Source organism: Festucalex cinctus, chromosome 12, assembly GCF_051991245.1.
Source record: "Festucalex cinctus isolate MCC-2025b chromosome 12, RoL_Fcin_1.0, whole genome shotgun sequence".
Lineage (NCBI taxonomy): Eukaryota > Metazoa > Chordata > Actinopteri > Syngnathiformes > Syngnathidae > Festucalex > Festucalex cinctus.
The window spans coordinates 7,705,037-7,719,744 of NC_135422.1; the positions used below are offsets into that span (position 1 = coordinate 7,705,037).

Genomic DNA, 14,708 nt, shown 5'->3' on the forward strand with positions numbered 1-14,708 from the left:
CACTCAAAGGTGAAACGTGTCCTGGGCCGGGCCGCCGGATGGCGAAAACGTCGGCGATGAACCCAAATGAAAGCTCATCCATCGACAAGAGACGTGCAGCTTGACATTCTCCAACCTTCCCTCCTGCCCATTTGTGAAGGATTTGGGGGATTTCATAATTTCCTGTTCTTTCTAAAAAGGGGGGGCGGTGGCGGGTTGGGATGGGGGTAGGCAGGCAGCACCTGGTCCACACAGCTGTACTTCATTTAGAGAGCAATTTGAAAAGAGCGAGAGGGAGAGGAGAGGAGCGGAGCAGCCTTGTCATTAAGGGCTCCAAAATGGCCTCCGTTTGTTCGACACATGGCGCGGAGTTAATGCCGCTGAATGGGGAATAGGCGCGTTGATGTGCCGTCGCAAATTTCTCCTAAGTGCGACGACATCTGAAAAAGCCACTCCAAGTGTGGGTGTTGGCTTGCTTTGCATTTTCCTTATCAAAGAGTGTTTTTTTTTTTTCTTCTTCTTCTGGTAGGTAATTGACAGCTGCGGCTGGGAATGTAAGCATGTGTAAAGATGGATATTCTATTTGTGTGTCGTTTCATCTTGATCACACACCTTGAAGTTTGTTGTGTGCAGGTGACGCCGCCGCTGGAGTTGAACGTCGTCGAGTTTGACAATGACAATAACAAGCAGACTGTTGGTAAACTGAGGTGATGCAAAGGTTTGCTGCGCGGCGCCGCAGCTGCCTCGCCTCTTCATGGTTGATCTAATTCGTTTTGACATGCACATGTGCAGCGCAGGAATGGAAAAAAAAGAAAAAAAAGAAAAACAGTGAGGCGGGATCAAAGGCAAACGCTTTATTGCCACATCACAGGCCTCTGCTGCATTTTGAATTCTACCAATCTGTCCAAATAGTCTGATAAAATCCTGCGAGGAGGCGATGCGCTTTTCACTCAGCACACCCCGCCCTCTTCCTTTCCAAGCGTGCTCACTTCTCACCCTTCTCGTGTTGCTAGTTTCTCACTTTTAGAATAACTGTCAAAAGGTAGTAAGTCATGCAAAGAAAAAGAAAGATCAATCACAAAAGCTGAAGAAAGACTTTGGAATATCAACCTGACAGGTGTAAAAACAGAGTGAAAGTGTTTACAGCAAGATTGCTAAATATTAAATGTCATACTTTTTACACTCGTAAATTTGTTGGAATCAATACATCAGATATAAACAAGAGAAAGAGCAAAATCTCAGATACATATTTTGTGTCATTGCCGAGTTATGAGCAATTACAGAGTGTAAATGTACGCATGTTGCCACACCGGCGAGTACCGTATTTTCCGCACTATAAGGCGCACCTTCAATGAGTGACACATTATAAAACTTTTTCTGTATATAAGGCGCACCTTCAAAGAATGACATATTTTAAAACTTTTTCCATATATAAGGCGCTACAGTAGAGGCTGGGGTTACGTTATGCATCCATTAGATGGTGCTGCGCTAAAGGGAATGTCAACAAAACAGTCAGATAGGTCGGTCCAACTTTATTAATAGATTACAAACCAGCTTTCTGACAACTCCATTCACTCCCAAAATGAATAAACAGCTGTTTTATTATTTTCTCTGAGGTAAAGTATTAGCTCGCGATCCAAGATGGCTGGATCTTCTGCGCATGGGCGTCACCGATCGTGCAGGGTCACCGATAGCGCAATATTGATCCATTTATAAATAAAGTTGAGTTGAGTTAATTTTCAGGAATAAAAACATAGTTGGTTGAGTCGCTAAAAATATTTTGCCAGTCCAATGGCTGAGTCCAAGTCATGTCCGACACAATAAAAAAAATTTGTCGAGTGTTCGGACTCAAGTGCAGTAGGCCTTCTAATAAAATTGGTCAGTATTTATTCTTTTTTTTTTTTTTTTTTTTTTTTTTTGTTAAAGGCCGGCCCACAACCCAGTGTAATAAGTTTTACATCATCTTATTGTAAAACAAAGATTATGAGAAGCTTCCCTTTCCTTCAGAATTGAAACTGTTTGTTCTAAAAGCCACTCCTGAGCTTTACGCATTCCTTCTTAATGCCTGTCTTAGCAACCTTATATGACATGATTAACTTGTTCTCCTGCTTGAATGGGTTGCAAACAGGAGTTTAATGTTGTTCCAACTCTTTAAATCAGATCAGTTTTGGAGCAGCAAATTATCTGCGACACGCAGGGCAGTGGGACCTCACACTGAACCGATGCACCCTCCTACAGTTGTCAACCATCCTTCAGCCGCTTCCACAACATGGTTGGAGTTCACCGGTGCCTGACTAAACTCATTGAACATAATTAGGAACGGCACACACCTAATTGAGTATGCCAGGGTGAAAAGCAAAGTAAGGTGAATGTATGGAGGAGGATGCAAGAAATGCAATGAAGGTATCAAAGCGGATGAGAAGGTACAAGAACAACATTCTGGGGTTGTGGCAACCAATTTGACTGAGTATGAATTTCACATCAGGACAAGTTCCCAACAATTATGCTTGTAAGTTGGACTGGCCTTGCTTGCATGCCTTACTTACTAAAAAGTACCACTTCCCTCTGGGAAGGTTGTCTGGGGATGAGGAGCATTATCGCTTGTCATACATACACCATGATGATCATCAATGATTTTGCCAGGACCAGAATAATCTTTTCCAAGAATACTTGCTGCCAAGGTTAGTTGATGTGAAGAATCCGAAGGCTAATATAAACGCTTTCAGTCTCTTGCAAATGAAAGCAATTGCTTTAACCTTGTGTATTCGCGTGTATAAAAGAATGTTTCAAATAGGATTTTGGATCGAAAAAAATAGTGGGGAAAAAAAGGGAAAATGCCAATTTTGTCTATGGAAACAGATTTTGCGAATAAACACTGACAAGACCGGATATTACGTCACACGTATGTAGCCACAAAGCAATGGCGGACGATAATAGTATCAGAAATCTGTTTGGAATTAATGAAATAATTGAATATTAATGCAATTTTAAATGGAAAACGCTACGGTTTATCAAGAATTACAAAAGCAAACTCAAATGACGTCATCTCACGGCGCTGTTGCTTCCTGTTGTTCTTCTTCTTTTAAATTACTTGTGTATCGCATCGTTATGGTGCATACCGCCACCTACAGCGGCGGAGTCCTGTCTTATTAGTCACAAATGAAGAACAGATGGAAACGGATTTCTGTTTGGTCTAGTCAGTAAATTTGTTTAAAAAATTTTGCAACAATTGGATGGAATCCCCACTAATGATTATGTTGAGATTTTGATCCCGCCCATTACCGCAGTACAAAACAATACAATGAATGGATTGTGCCAACATGCACCGTTCTCATGAGAAATGAGTAGGATTTTGGACAAAAAACATTAACCCAGTGGAAAAATTAGATAACTAAAGAAGATAAATACGAAATACTGTAATCTAGTAACAATACCACAACAATACTTAACCATATTTAAAATTTCATATGTACCTGTGAATTAAATAAGTGAAGCTTTTGCTACAAACGTTTGTGAAAAGTGAACATACCGCTAGGTACATTCAGTTTAAGGATTTCATGACAATGAGAGTGAGTCCCTTCTTTCAATATATCCGCATTTTTGTCGTAGCTACCTTTGTGTTCCTTGACTCACTCCATGCAAGGTGAAAAGCAAGTGTGCAGTGGCACTAAAAATGAAAGTGTCGATATAATAAATTGATCCTGAATGGACCTGACGTGGATCTATTCACATTCTGGCTTGTGAAAATTCTGACCACAAGCTTCACTTATTTCACCCAGAAGTACATATGAAATTGTAAATACGGTGCAGCACAATATATATTTACTGTAGAAAAATAATCTATTTACAAAAGTCACAGATATGAACAATCACTGACTGATGTCCATAAATGACTGTGATTATAAATCTGGTCCATTAAATATTACAATTCAGATTCACTTATACTGTAAAACCCATAGATATCTATAAGAACACTAGATAGCCAATGAGAAGTAATGCAGTCACAAGGTGGCCATCTTGGAACAGGGCTGTCCGAGCATTCATAACATTACAGTCAATGGAGAGCGGACTTACTTTATTATTTTTTTTAATCTGCAATTTAAAACTTCAGCCTGAATCATAGCCATGATAAGGATTGTAATAAACCAATTACCTTTTAAATCAGTCAAGAATTCAGCAAGTATTTAAGTGGACAAGTCGATCAATTTGCAACCAGAGCATTCCCCTGTGCTAAGATGGCCACCAGTGATGATGATTTCTCCACACTCACACAAACACGCACACAAACAAACATGGTCTCCCAGGTGGGGAGGTGAACCAGTCCGCCACCCAGAGCCCCTGACCAACGGTAATGCTGCAGACTCCGCCTTGCGCCATCTAGTGTTCCTAGGCCTATAAATATGTATGGTAAAACCACTTACGACAACATTTCTTAAAAATCTGCGATATAGCAGGGATGCGAGCGATAAACTGGAGCTGGTCTTTTACAACTCTGATACTATCTCCTAAAGCAAAATGTTGGAGGGACACTTTTGTCGACTCCATTCCAGGTCAGAGTAGTCTATACAGAAGAGCAACCTGTTCCAAAGCAAGACAAATCCCGGCTTTAAAGGCTAGCGATAGCCACAAAGGTGAACCCCTTAGAAAGAACTGGAGCAACAAGAACTTGATAGCGGGTTTGTCAAGTACGTTTTGGGCAGGGCAGCCATGGTAGCGAACGACGATGGGCGGTGGAGGTAAAGCGGGGGGGGTCAGAGGGGCTGTTGGCTGCTCTTCTCCCTCCTGTCAGCCCCCTCTCTCGGCCAGGCAGGCAGGCTGTGTTGGGCGTCCCGGCTCCTCAGTAGCAGATGCGAGCCCTCATGTCAGAGACAGGCAGTGGCCCGACGGAGCGCCGCTCGTGCTCATACCTCATTGAGCCATCTCCCCTAGCAGATGGCGCGCTGCTGCGGGCGCTCCTCTCCCCGATAATTACCAGGCCTCGCCACAGATGGAAATGTCAGTCAGCCTCACAGGTCCTGGTTCCTGCCACTGCCTCCGTCCGCGGCCTCTCTACCTAGGCTGGCCACTGCCAACACTCACCATGTGTTCTGTGACTGCTGACTAGGCATGCAACAAAAGAGAAATGCGCCTGCATGAATATTTATGCGGGTATGTTAGGTAGCGAGTTGCGGAGCACACTGGGCACTCGCGTTTGTTGGCCAGGTGGACCCTGTGACGTCTTTTTTGTCCCGCACTTCTACAACGAGCAAGTAGACAAGCGCACCCTAGAAGCAGAAATTATACCTCGTGCCTTACAGTACAGTTGTGGACTGACATATTTAGGAGATTAGGATAACGGTGTTTGCAAAATGGATTAATTCTAGCAGATGCCAGGACTAACCCCCACTTATCTGTGATAAGGTGACCAGATGTCTCAGCTTGGCAAAGGCAACACACTCCGAGTTTTATTACTCAGCGCCAAAAAACATCCCTAGAGAAATTTGCTCGTACATTCGCAGATAATCTACCTTCGACGGGAACAAGGCGACAGGGTTTAGTCTCACCAAGTATTTGTCCATGTAAGAATGTACGTAAACGTGTTTCCTGATTGTAAGAAGCTCAAGAAGATTAATCTAAAGTAAATACCTATGAGCCCGAGTGGCAGTGTGGCAAAGGGAAGGCACAAGAGGAGTCTAAGCAATGGATTATTGGAAATATCACTGTAGTACTTATCGTATTGTGACGCTAAGTGGAGGACTAGAAAACAGATCAGGAATTCTTAGCTCAAAATCAGAGGGGGATTTAAGTCATTCTTTCTGACCAAGATTTGTTTCCATGTTGCGAATTTGACTTTTGGCCGTCAATTTTAAAACATCGCCTTGTGAACGACGTTTTAGGTGCATACCAGACATTACATTTGTAATAATTTTACAGATCTATTTGAGCTGACCTTATTATTGGACCCTGACTGCTTTGTTGAAAAACATACTGTTAGATATACCTATACAGGATCATAACAATGGGGACCACAATTTTTGTTGAGTTTGGTCTGACAACTGTAAATAAATTTTTGGGTGCGGAATGCAAAATTGTCATGGTTTGAGTCGGGTTTGGTTTGTTTTTGTTTGCTTTTGTTCTAATTTTGAGCAGGTTTTGTGTGAGTTTATCCTCATGTTTCAGCCATGATCTGATTTGTTTTGTTGTCCTTGTGTGCCTCCCTAGTCTTGTCAAGCATTGTCATGTCCACCTGTGTTTGCCTGCCCTTCCTTATGTGTCAACCAATCAGCAACCCCTGCCACTTGTGTCTTGCCCAGCTGTGTCTTGTTGTGTCATTTAGTGGGTGTGTATTTAGTCTCTTGTCTCCCGTTGGTCTGTGTTGGTTCTTTGTTGTTTTCACCCTGTTATGCTGCCGTTTTTTTTTTTTTTTTTTTTTTTGCCTTGTTTCCCCAATGTCTTGTTTTGCTTACATTTTGGATTTCACTATTGTTTTGGTTAAATTAAATTCCCTTCTACGTCACCTCTGCCTAGCGCCCTGCTTCGTTGCATTTGACAGTTTTTCTCTATCGTGTCGTTTTTCAGCTATAGGATCCTCACTTTCTTAAAAAAAAAATGAAATAGATGTGTATGTATATAAATAAATTTAAGTTAAAGTACTACTGATTGTGACAAGATGTACAAGTTTCAAGTTTTAAAAACTAACCGAACTGTCTCAATTGTGACTTCACAAGTTGCCACGTAGCTGTAGATGAGTCCAATCATGATCAGCTCCTCTTACTACAGCTAATCAGTGGAAATTTGCTTAACTGCAGACTAAATTGTGGAAAGAAATCTTGATGTGCTAGATAAAAACTCAAACTAATTTTGGTTTAAATCAGCATAAATATCTAAATATCTATATCTATCTAGCATAATTATCTAGCTAAGTAGTTTTGATTCGTTTTGCATTTCCCCCCAAAATTGTTCCCCAGTGTAATTGGAGGATGCCCACTTGGATACATGGCGGTCATGCATTTGTCGGATGCTGCACAACTTCCACCATTCAACTTTAGCTCTAATCCTACCATCACTTGATATCTTGCTAAGAAGACTGGGAGCCCCAATTGAGAAAACATATGATGCAACATGCTGGCAAGCGAGTCGGCACAAAGCAAAACTCTCTGAGACTCAAAGCTGTCAATGTCTCAATAACTTAAAGTCAGAGTCAAACAGTAGCCTGAGGAAAATGTATACATCCGATTACAAGGACAGAAAACACAAATATTCTGAGGTAAATTGTTTAAATGAGTCTTTATGCTGTATAATTATCTATTATTGGCTTTTGAAGTGTTCAATATAACCTGTGATCACCATTAAAATGAGAGCCAAGATATATTACAGCTTTGTGTTGTTACAGATGCAATTCAGCAGGATGGCAGCAGTCTGCCCCCCCCCCATTCCTTTTTCTTTCTTCTTTTTGTCTTGGTTTGACAAAGCTGGCCTCCTAATTTGCATTCTACCCATTATGCAAATGAGAAGGGATCACATATTGGTTGAGATGAGTGAAGCAAGTGTGCAGGCCACGTCTCCTTTCGGACCAAGTGGAAATTTGCACTTAAAAGCTAGTTTGTGAGCTAAAACAATGGTCCAGGTGCTGTGCCCTTGACCACGGCCTTTATTGTCTCCTGTGAGGCACCAAGTTGGTGTCACACCTGTTTCAGCTTTCTTCTGCCTGCTCCTTGCTCATTTAATTGGGGTAACATAACAGTTGAGTATGGATGACGCTGTCCAACTTGATCAATAACTGTTCAATTCTAGTTTACGAGCGTTTAAAAACTCATATGCGGTCATGGTCGCTCGTTCTTGCGGATGCTTATTTAATTTACAACCCAATCAAGGGCCAAACTGTGTTGCTTAACCTTGTTAAACGTTCAACATTCACATTAAGTGTTTATTGTTATCAAGGGAACACTACATTTGATTGACGATTCACAGAGGCCAAGTGTCATTTGTTACTGGGTAAGAATCTTCTCACGAAACAAAGCCAGATCACAGAGATTAGCATCCATCACTTCATGCATCCAATCAGCACAACAACACCCAAACGCCAACCGAACAATACGCGCTTTTGGCACAACACCAAGGAAGAATCTCTCCCGTGAGAATAATCTGGTACCATGCATGAAAAGCAAATTGCCCTTTTTTTCCCCACCCTAGTGTATAATACAAAATAGTGAGGGACACAAGTAGTATCACTTTGTCTGTATTCTTACATGCCATTCAAAATATGGGAATTGTGATGATACAAAAGGGAGAAGTGGGGGAATATAAACAAAAAATTATGTACAGTATTTTGTATGGAATTGTTTACAGTTTTTTTGTTTGTTTTACAATTGAATTAACACTAAAAACAAAAGAAATCCATAATGATCAACACCTTACACTGAAGGTGCAAAACGATGGACCAGATTTTCACCACTGAGAGGTAGGTAGGTAGTAGTGTTGTTCCGATACCGATACTGGTATCGGCAGAGGTGCCGATACTGCATTAAAACAGTGGTATCGGTATCGGTGACTACTCACAAGTAACATGCCGATACCATTAATTCCAACGCTAATATAGGATTTTGGATGCAGCATCTTGTGTCTTGCTGGTACATGACATTCACTGATATGTGACATGTTCACTGCATGCCGATCTAAGATATCCTATTGGCCCTTGAATGCTCTGAACCAATGGCAGGACAGCTTTTTCATGTTGAGGAAAAAAAAACCTTAAGAATCGGTATGGTATCGGTATCGGCCGATACTGCAAAGCTGGGTATCGGGAGCCAAAAAACGGTATCGGAACAACACTAGTAGGTAGGTAGGTAGGTAGGTAGGTAGGTACGTAGATAGATAGATAGATAGATAGATAGATAGATAGATAGATAGATAGATAGATAGATCACACATTACACACACTAAGGCAATGCAATGAATGACTGTATTAAGCTATCAGATCGTGCATATAACATTTACATTTTACTTATTCTCATTTCTGGTGTTGTGGTTCGTTACTGCGACTTGCATTTTGCTCAGTCAGTCAGGAAAGGTTCCAGTCCTTCGCAAACCTGAACAGCACAAGCCGTATAGGAAATATGGATAAAATCATGTCTTTAAATGAACAATGTTTTTTTTTTTTTTTTTTTACGAATGTCTTTCACATAATTGTTCTCCTCCCTACATAAAGCAAACTACAACACGTTTTTTTTGTTTTTTTTTGGTAGGTACACAGAAAAAAAATAGATGGAACTCGACTAAAAGGATGCCGAAGTATGGCGGTGCCCCTTCAGGCTTAGTGTATAATTATAATTTTGCACTTGTGTGATGCAATAAGAGCGAACAATGGTGCTTAAAAAATAAGCCCTCTAGTTGCTGGAGCCAATTATTTTCTAATGATGAAAATGTGATTTATCAACAGGGATCAAACTATGCAATTAACACGACTCAGATAACACAGGAAGAAGTAAGTAGTTTCTGCAATTTGAAAATGAAGTATTGCCCTTGTCTTCTGTCTGTGCCCATCTTAGAAGACAGGAAAGATAAAAACGGCGTGTCGTAGAGGGCAGCAGAGAGCAGCTGGGCGTGAGCGAGCAAGAGAAAGTAGGAGTTGGGTGACCTTGTTACTAGTTGGGTTGACTTGGACAGGCTGGTAGGAGGTTGCTGTCTACGGGGAGGGACAGACAGATGCTCGCTCTTCTCCCTGGGCAAAACATCTCGCCCGGTGCAGGCAGCACACAATCTGGCCTGGGCAGCTGTAACCCTAATGATCACTGGTGGCGCTGCACCTGACCGACCCACCAACCAGCTTCTCACTTGAGAGAGCCCGCCCCTCCCCCTCCCCTCTGCAGCCTGGACCACCATCTCCTCTTTGACCTCCAATGCCTCCAAACTGTGAGGCGGGAATTTTACGCGAGTGTTCGACTTCGATAGGGATCAGATTTAGTACATCTCTGACCCTTGAAGACTAAAGCAATAGAAAATGGATAGTGACAAAAGGGATGGTAACAAATGTGTTGATAATGTGCCCTCCCTACTTTAAGTAAATGTATTCCCACACTCTAATCTATTCAGATGATAATAGAACTGCAATAAACTCATGGCTTTCCTAAGTTAACAGTACGTAAAAGATTTAAGCAATGTGCTGCTTACTCTTAAGACAACATCGACGGGATGCTGTCAGAAATAGAAGCTACCAAATATGAGTGAGAATGATGGTTTAGCCAGGTGCGCTTTTCATTGAACTCGTAACTTTTACAGCTTCATATCCTGCAGGAAGAAAAAAAAAAAAACGAAAAAAAACGCTACTTTGAAACGTAATGGTCGATTAAGTTGACGTTCACACAGGAGTGAATAAACAAAGGAAACAAGAGTAATTAACAAATAAATATATTTAGGCGGCATTATAATTATTCCAAACATGTTTTTGTATATGAATGAATAATGAGTTGTAAAACCCCGTTAATCCATATTAATCAAATCTGTTGTTTTCACTAAACAGGCACGTAAATTACACATGAAAAGGTCAACCACCACAACATAAACATTTTAATCCCAATTAATTCGCTAATTCGGCCATGGGCCCTTTACTTTATTCTGCTCCCCATACTAGGAATCTATCAAAGCAGATGAGTAGAAGGATGAAATGTTTTTTCTCTTTTGGGAGCAGTTTCAAAAGGGGGTGCTAGTTAGCTTCTTTTGGTTCCACGGCAGTAGCAGAGTCCATCAACAGCACAATGGAGAAATGATCAAAAAGCACAACAAATTGCACTGAAAAAATAAATAAATAAATAAATAAATTAAAAAAAAAGATTCTTTTATTTTAATGTTTCATTTTGAAACTGCAGAATATTATTTTACTTTTTTTTTTTTTTAATCAGACTTTTTTTTATTTTTTTTTATCAAAGAATAAGCAGTATAGAAAATGCATGGATTATTATTGCTACTATACCACTACTATTACCATTGTCTACATGTTTTTCAATGTTTATTTATTTATTTATTGCTGAATCTTGCAGAAAAGAAAAAAACTGTGTGAGTGTATGTGTGTGAGTATTGGGAATTTAGGCAGGAAGAGGTAGGAAAATGAAACAACAGATGATGATGTTGAAAAGTATAAATTCGGGTTATGTTTCCCAGAAATGTTATTTAGAATTTTTCCCCGCTCCATTCCCTTTTTTTCATTGTGATCTATTTAAATATTGATTTGATATTTCACAAGGAAAAACAAAGAAATGATAGAGGAAAATGATGATGAAATCTGCAATTGTAGGACAGTCATGAAAGATTCAAGATGTTCATTTGTTATGCACAGTAAAAACACCACAACACGAAGCAATAAAATTCTCCCTCCACTTATATAAAGAACAGAAAAGAACAATTTTAAATGGATGGAAAGACTTAAAATCAACACTTTTTTTTAAGGACAGCATATTCGATTTCGACAGCTCTAGTGCAAAAATGTGCTAGCATTCAACTATAAATGAGTTGCAGGTTGCAGAGTGTAAACAATGACGTGAGTAGGATTACAAAAGAAAAAAAAATAGCACATTGAATATTTTGGGAGAGTTCCAAATTTTATTGTAGGTCCATGTGAAGTCATCACTGATGTGGGTACCAAGGAGTTGGGAAGTTTCCACCCTGTAAGCTACTATTTCCTCCACCTTTGGTCCACAACTGATGCTTTAGTATTTACAGCATGAGATTGTTTTCATAGAACCACCTGAGGTTCTCAAAGTTTTCTCTTCTCCATTGATGATCAAGCCAATGTCTGTTGTGTCATCAGCAAACCTGAAGATACTGATGACATCCTCAGAGGAGATGCCGTCACGGGTTAAAAAAAACAAAAAAACAACAACAAAAAAACGTGTACTGAGCACACAGCCTTGAGGGATCCCAGTCTTAACTTTCTGATGTCTGGGTGCCACTGTGACTTTTTGGTGGCCAGGGATGTTAAAGGGGCCTGCTGCTTAAGTGTTAAAGAATAATTCACAAAGAACTTTATAAAAACCTGTGAGTCATTCCCCCCCGAAGGAGAAGAAACTGTTGAACAGCAAAATCTTCCAATATTTGCCAGCTTACTAGAGATGATGTCATCAAGAGAAACAAAGGGATGGCCAAGCAGCAGACCACTTTGCAGTTGGGTAAACAGTACACTTTTGCTTATGTAAACGGTTTGTAGGGCTTTCGACCTGTGAAAAATGCTTTTTGTTCATAAGCAGTACTGTGAACAAGTGAGTATAAATGTACAGTGTGTGTGTGTGTGTGTGTTTGGGGACGTGTACGGGCCAAGAATGTGTCTGCGACTGCTGCTTTCTGTATCTGCCTTCACTGGGTGACACCGGTGACACAGACATTTCCCAGCAGCTTCCTTGCAGTCCCGAGCCATCGCTGTCCTTCCGGGAGCCAATCTATACGCACACACTTGGTGCCAGTAGCACACACTATCGCGCTGTCCTTCCCCTCACTGGGTCGGCAGTAGGCTCTGTGTTAGGCCAAGCCGACCAGGACTGTCGGGACCATACGACCCCCGGCAGTGCTTTTCAAACGTGTGCTGGCCAAGATCTGCTTCTGTTTGCCCCGTAACACTGCGGATTGCAGATAGTTATCCATACATTAGATGAATTAGTTGTGAGGAAAATCTGTTGCCGCAGAAAAACTATTGCTCCTCGTTTCTCTTCAAATAGTCAGTTATTTTCCATTGTCATGCCAAATTCAGAGATGTCAAATCCAAGTCCAGAAAGTAAGAACCCTGCCACAGTTTGGCTTCTATTCAACCGGCAGATACACAAGACCTTTGAGACTCTTTTGTGATTAAGATCAGTACAAATAAACTTTACTTGAAGATTAAGACCCCCTGTATTCATTTCCTGTTTTGTGCCATTACGCACCAGTTCACAACTCATCAATTTCAATTTTTTTTAGACTGCTTTACATACGAGCGGCACGGTGGTTGAGCGGTTAGCACGTCTGCCTCCCAGTATTGAGGACTCGGGTTCGCGTGGGTCTTCTCCGGGTACTCCGGTCTCCTCCCACATTCCAAAGACATGCATGGCAGGTTAATTGGGCGCTCTGAATTGTCCCTAGGTGTGCTTGTGAGTGTGGATGGTTATTCGTCTCTGTGTGCCCTGCGAATGGCTGGCAACCAGTTCAGGGTGTACCCTGCCTACTGCCCAAAAGCCAGCTGAGATACGCTCCAGCACCCCCTGCGACCCTTGTGAGGAATAAGCGGTCAAGAAAGAAAGGAAGAAAGAAAGAAAGAAAGAAAGAAAGAAAGAAAGAAAGAAAGGGATGGATGGATGGATGCGTAACATAGCCAATAGATGTAAAGCTCCGATCTATCAACAGAAACAGAGTGCGTTTACATGCAAGCAAAAACCCGAATAAGAGCCCTGGATTTTAACCGTTTCATCACCGGAATTCTTGTTCATGTAAACATATTTGGAATACCCGATTGAAGGGGGCCTTCTTCTTCTCTCGTATTTCTATTCACAAGGAAACTTGGTCTTTGTAGTACAGGAACGGATTATGTGCGGCACCGTCCCACTCGCTAAACAAGCCTCACTTGAATACATTGATTCCTCCTCTGCGTTTTCTCTCTCTCCGACAAAAATGCCACATTGTATCTATACACAAATAAATACACGTATATAAGTCCGTATTTCTGGCGTGCAATCCACTGAAGAAACATGACGACGCAGCAAAGAACCAGACAAGAACGAGGAGGAAACCGACATTTGAACCGAGAAAGTTAAAAGCGAAAATGACGTCTATTTGCGTCATCACATTGTCTTTGCGCTTTGAATGGGATATTCCAATTGAGCACAATTACCATGTATACGGGAGTAACTCTCCACTTAAGCATGTAAACGAGTTATCCTGAATGTTTCTGAAACCACCCCTTTGATCTTAACCCCAATATTGACTACAAAGCCTCCAAATCAACTACTCACACTCTAAAGAGGTATTTCAGTACACATCTCAGCACTTTCACTCCAAAATTTTCAGACGTGATTGTAGTTTCTAGCTACACAAATAAAACGTGCCGTGATAAGGTTAACAGCACAATAGTCTGGAGTCCGAACAATTGAGATCCTGTAGGATCTGCAGGGAGTTCACATCCTCCTCCAGCAACAGTTGTCCATCTCTCTCGTTTCTTTATCAGACTCTCGTCATCCGGCGGCCGAGCACATGTCCAAATTAGTCGCCTGTATCTTCCGTTATCTGCCCGTGGATGACCAGATTCAACCTCTTCTTGGGCCTTCTGCTGCATGGACTGCAGCAGCGTGAGGAAACCCAGGCTGCGGATCCCGTTTGAGCCTCAGCAGACCCCTCAGAACTCCGAAGCAAGGAAAAGGGCCGTGCTTCCTTTTAAGGCGGCTGGCCTTGCTTTGGTTTATAAAGTAAATATAGGAGATATAAATTATATACTTATATACCAAGCAGGGGCCGGCAGGTTCCATGAGTTGAAAATAAATGCCCGACAAAAGAGGAACGCAAAAATGTCTTTTTTTTCCCAGATTGCTAGAGTTGGATGAAGGATATCCACTTGCATATTAAGTAAAAATAAAAAAGTACACGAGTCGGACAGGAAGTCGGGCATCTCGTATCAAGGTAAATCCGGTATATTTCAAAATAAAACAGTTTGCGAACTCGTTTTTTTGGGAGGGAAGCAAGCTAACTACATAGCATGACATGGGTCGGACATTAAAGACAAAAAATGAGCTCAGAAT

General features: G+C 41.3%; 1 long non-coding RNA gene across 1 annotated transcript in view; it reads right to left on the reverse strand.

The window, feature by feature from the left end:
• Positions 1-897: 897 nt before the first annotated feature.
• Positions 898-14,708, reverse strand: part of LOC144031715 (uncharacterized) — a 186,502-nt gene continuing 172,691 nt past the window's right edge. Inside the window, exon 6 of the long non-coding RNA XR_013287590.1 lies at positions 898-1,011. This is a non-coding gene — a long non-coding RNA (uncharacterized LOC144031715). The remainder of the gene's footprint in view (positions 1,012-14,708) is intronic.